Source organism: Carcharhinus amblyrhynchos, chromosome 5 (genome assembly GCF_965287045.1).
Source record: "Carcharhinus amblyrhynchos chromosome 5, sCarAmb.v2.hapA, whole genome shotgun sequence".
Lineage (NCBI taxonomy): Eukaryota > Metazoa > Chordata > Chondrichthyes > Carcharhiniformes > Carcharhinidae > Carcharhinus > Carcharhinus amblyrhynchos.
Genome location: NC_137328.1, coordinates 97,077,613 through 97,082,847, shown reverse-complemented (window position 1 = coordinate 97,082,847; position 5,235 = coordinate 97,077,613). Strand labels below are relative to the sequence as shown.

Below are 5,235 nucleotides of genomic sequence, written 5' to 3'. Positions count from 1 at the left end.
TACAAAGATGGTGTCCAGTCCAACAAGGCAAGATAATGCCCCATACAAAGATGGCTCCGAGTCCAATACGGTCAGAGAATGCCCCGCACTAAGATGGCGCCCAGGCCAACTCGGGTGAACGGATGCCCCGCACAAACCCGCCTCACAAACATTGAGTGGGTGCCCAGCATAAAGATGGCGCCCAGGTGAACAGTATTTGCCCCGTAAAAAGATGGTGTCCAGACCAGCATTGGGAGCCCCGCAGAAAGATGGCGCCCAGATCAACATTGGGAGCCCCGCAGAAAGATGGCGCCCAGATCAACATTGGGAGCCCCGCAGAAAGATGGCGCCCAGATCAACAATGGGAGCCCCGCAGAAAGATGGCGCCCGGGCCAACAGACGTTTCTCGAATTTGACAGCAAATGCTGGAAATATCAGCAGGGTCAGGAACGCATCTGTGTGGAGAGAGAGAAAGTGAGTTCATATTCCAAGTCAATTACGTTTCCTGAAAAAAAAGTAACCTGAGCTTCCTCTGGTGTAAATTTTGAATAAACTTTATTGACATGGACATTTTTAGTGCTGATGGGAAGCGGCCTCCACCCCCCCCCGGTGGGGGATGAATCTGATGGTGACATTTGAACAGTGAACCCCCTCGCTGGTGGGGCGGAGGGTCCTCATAGGTAAGTAACACTGATTCAGCCGAAGCATTCGCAGGTCGGCTCTCACTGTCCTTCGTTAGTTACACTTGAACAGCTAGCCGGCCCTGTGGTAAAATTAACGGAGTGGCTGTTGATATGGTAGCCGCCCTGCAGCAGCGGGTCCTGCAATCAGACACTTGATAGTGGGATCCCTCTGCGTCTGTTTTGTGTACTCTGGACAGGCTTGAACTTTATGTATTGTGTCAATAAGTGGGTGCACGAGCAGTTGGAAGAGCTATTACCTGAGTGAGACAGTCAGAGTGTTTGGGAAGTTGAAACAGAGGGGAAAGAAGTGTTCTTTTGTCTTGTAGCTTTTTCATTTTCAAAAAGTGATCTTGCCCTGCTGCAAGAGTAGACGTTACAGGGAGAGAGCTGATTGATGATTTGATTTATTATTGTCACATGTATTAGTGTACAGTGAAAATTATTGTTTCTTGTAGACAAAGTATACCGTACATAGGAAAGGAAAGGAGAGAATGCAGAATGTAATGTTACAATCACAGTTAAGGTGTAGAGAAAGATCAATTTAATGCAAGTCCACTCAAAAGTCTGATGGCAGCAGAGAAGAAGCTGTTCTTGAGTCAGTTGGTACGTGACCTCAAACTTTGTATCTTTTTTTCTGATGGAAGAAGGTGGAAGAGAGAATGTCTGGGGTGCTAGGGGTCTTTAATTATGCTGGCTGCTTTGCCAAGGCAGTGGGAAGTGTAAACAAAGTCAGTGGATGGGAGGCTGGTTTGCATGAGGGATTAAGCTACATTCACGACCTTTTGTAGTTTCTTGTAGTCTTGGATGGAGCAGGAGCTATACCAAGCTGTGATACAACCAGAAAGAATTCTTTCTATGGTGCATCTATGATGAGAGTTGTAGCTGACATGCCAAATTTCCTTAGTCTTGTGAGAAAGTAGAGGCTTTGGTGGGCTTTCTTAACTATAGTTTTGGCATGGAAGGACCAGTATAGGTTGTTGGTGATCTGGAAGCTTAAAAACATGAAGCTCTCGACCTTTTCTACTTCTTCTCGGTTGATGTGGACAGGGACATGTTCTCCACCATGCTTCCTGAAGCCGATACCAATGTCCTTCGTTTTGCCAACATTAAGACCATTTAAATGGTCTTTGGATAAACATATGGATGATAGTGGAATAGTGTAGGTTAGGTGGGCTTTCGATTGGTTTCACAGGTCGGCGCAACATCAAGGGCCACAGGGCCTGTACTGCGCTGTAATGTTCTATGTTCTATTGAGGGACAGATTATTGTCACTGCACCAGCTCACCAGATCCCCTATCTCATTCCTGTACTCTGTCTCATCATTGTTTGAGATCTGACCAACTACAGTGGTATCATCAGTAAACTTAAAAATCGAGTTGCAGAGGAATTTGGCCATATAGTCATAGGTGTATAAGGAGTATAATAGGGGGCTGAGAACACAGCCTTGTGGGCACCGGTGTTGAGGATGATCCTGGAGGAGGTGTTGTTGTCTTTCCTTACTGATTGTGGTCTGTGAGTTATGAAGTTCACAGAGGGAGGAGCCAAGGCCACGGAGTTTGGAGATGAGTTTGGTAGGAATAATGGTGTTGAAGGCTGAGCTGTGGTCAATAATTAGGAGTCTGACAGAGATGTCTTTATTATCTAGGTGTTCCAGGGTTGGGTGCAAGGCCAGGGAGATGGCATCTGCTGTGGATCTGTTTCAGCGGTAGGCAAGCTGTAGTGAATCCAGGTAGTCCAGGAGACTGGAATTGATTCATGCCGTGATGAACTTTTGAAGCACTTCATTAATAATGTGTATCAGAGCCACCGGACGATAGTCATTAAGGCACGCTACTTGGCTTTTCTTTAGTACCGGGATGACGGTTGTCTCCTTGAAGCAGATAGGGACCTCAGATTGTTAGAAAGAAAGGTTGAAGATGTCTGCAAATTCCCCTGCCAGCTGATCCACGCAGAATTTGAGTGCTCATCCAGGTACTCCATTTGGGCCCAATCACTTTCCATGGATTGACCTTCGAGAAAGCTGCTCTGACATCTGCAATGGTAACCTCGGATACAGGTTCAACCAAGGCTTCCTGGGTGGAGGGGATGCTCTCACTGATCTGTTGCTCAAAAATGGCATAGAATGCATTGAGCTCATCAGGGAGGGGTGTGTTGAAGCTGTCAATTTTACATGTCTCCATCTTGTAGCCTGTTATGTCTTGCAGATCGTAGCATAGTCGGTGAGGGTCTGGCTAACCTGGGACTCTAGCTAGGTCCAGTACTGTCTTTTGGCATCTTTGATGGATCTCCTTAGATCATATCTGGCTTTCTTGTACAGTAAGAAATCTCACAACACCAGGTTAAATTCCAACAGGTTTATTTGGTAGCAAACACCACTAGCTTTCGGAACACTGCTCCTTCGTCAGGTGACTGGGGAGTTCTGATCACAGTCCGTGGACCATGTCTATGTTTCGTGTCTTAGGTTGCACACCCTTTTTGTTTTTCTGAAGAACCTTTTATTGATGTTTTGTTTGAACTTCAGCCCCACGCTCCTGATTTACGGACACCTGGTGTGGAGAGGAGAGGAGAGGGGAGGGTTGGGATGCTGACCTCCTCGTGAGCCTGCTACTGGGCCTGGCGAAACACGCCATTTACAGGTCCAGGCAGCGGGCGATCGAGGGGGCCATCCATCCTGACTGTCTGCCCCTCTACTGTGGCTACGTTCGTGGCCAGGTGTCCGTGGGCACAGTCGACGCCTTTTGCGCCCGCTCAGCACCGCAGGGGCTGAGGTGTGTTATAGACCCCGACAATCACATTTTGATTTGATGTGTCTTAAGTTCCCTTTGTACTTTTGTTTTTGTTCGGGCTGTTCCCCTTCCTTTTGAGGAGCTGCCCCTTTTACTTTGTCCTAATGTAATTTGCGTTTGTCTATTTGGTTTGACCTAAAAGATCAACAGAGCATATAAAGACACACACATAGATTACAGAATACTGATTAGAATGCGAATCTTTACAGCTAATCAAGACTTAAAAGGTGCAGACAATGTGAGTGGAGATAACATTAAGCATGGATTAAAAAGATGTGTATTGTCTCCAGACAGGGCAGTAAATGAGATGTTGCAAGACCAGGCAAGTCATGGCAATAACAAATAGTGTGACACGAACCCAAGATCCCGGTTGAACCATCCTCATGTGCGGATCCGCACACATGAGGACAGCCTCAACTGGGATCTTGGGTTCATGTCACACTATTTGTCACCGCCATGTCTTGCCTGGGCTTGCAACATCTCATTTACTGCCCTGTCTGGAGACAATGCACATCTCTTTAATCCATGCTTAATGTTATCTCCACTCACATTGTCTGCACCTTTTAAGACTTGATTAGCTGTAAAGATTCGCATTCTAATCAGTATTCTGTAATCTGTGTGTGTGTCTTTATATGCTCTGTTTGTGATCAGAACTCCCCACACACCTAACGAAGGAGCAGTGCTCCGAAAGCTAGTGGCATCTGCTACCAAATAAACCTGTTGGATTTTAATCTGGTGTTGTGAGACTTCTTACTGTGTTTACCCCAGTCCAACACTGGCATTTCCACATCATTTCTTGTGCACATCAGGGTTGCCTGACTTGAATGCCTCAGACCTAGACTTTAGCAAGCATGGATATCCCTGTTCTTCCATGGTTTCCGGTTCGGAAGCACGCAGATTTGCTTCTTTGGTACACACTTACTAGTGAAGTTAGTTACTGTGGTGGGTGACGGGTAACTTCTTTTGTCCGCTGTAAAGAAAGGTAAGAGTTCTTGCTTTTTCAAACAAAATAAGCTAGGTAATAGATTGAAAAGCAGCTCAAAGGTTGTAATCTCTGGATTACTTCTGGTGCCATGTGCTAGTGAGTGTAGGAAAAGGAGGATAGAGCAGATGGCTGCAAAGATGGTGCAGGAGAGGTGGGGTTTAGTTTCCTGGATCACTGGGTCCGTCTTTGGAGAAGGTGGGACCTATACAAATTGGACGGGTTGCACCTGAACCACAATGGGACCAACATCTTTGTGGGGAGGTTTGCTTGTGCTGTTTGGGTGGCAAGTTAAACAAATTTGGCAGGTGGCTGGGTTACAAATGGAGTAGTGGGTGATGCACAGCCAAATATGAGAAAAACCAAATCAACCTGGGGGATAGAGAGAAGCTAGACATATTAAGGCACAAGGCAATATGGAAAGGCTGGATGGCATTTTAATGCAAAGAGTCTTGCAAGTAAGACAGATGAACTGAGGGCGTTGATTAACACGTGAGTATGATATTATTGCTATCATAGAGATATGGTTGAGAGAAGAGCAAAACGCACAGCTCTATTCCAAGGTATAGAATCTTCAGGTGAGGCTGGCAATGTGTAAAAGAGGAGGTGGTTTTTGCAATATTGATCACAGTCAATTACTGCACTGTTAATTAATTTGATTAATCTTCACTTGGCGAAGCAAGGATTAATCAACAATAGTCAGCATGGCTTTGGCAGGGGGAGGTCATGTCTCTCAAATTTGAATTGTTTGCGAAGATGACAAGGTGCGTAGATGAGGGTACTGCAGTTGATAGTCTACATGGAC

General features: G+C 45.9%; 1 protein-coding gene across 1 annotated transcript in view; it reads left to right on the top strand.

The window, feature by feature from the left end:
• Window positions 1-578: 578 nt before the first annotated feature.
• Window positions 579-5,235, top strand: part of ankra2 (ankyrin repeat, family A (RFXANK-like), 2) — a 42,748-nt gene continuing 38,091 nt past the window's right edge. The window contains exon 1 of the mRNA XM_080189264.1: window positions 579-659. The gene's annotated coding sequence lies outside the window, so the exon portion shown is untranslated. The remainder of the gene's footprint in view (window positions 660-5,235) is intronic.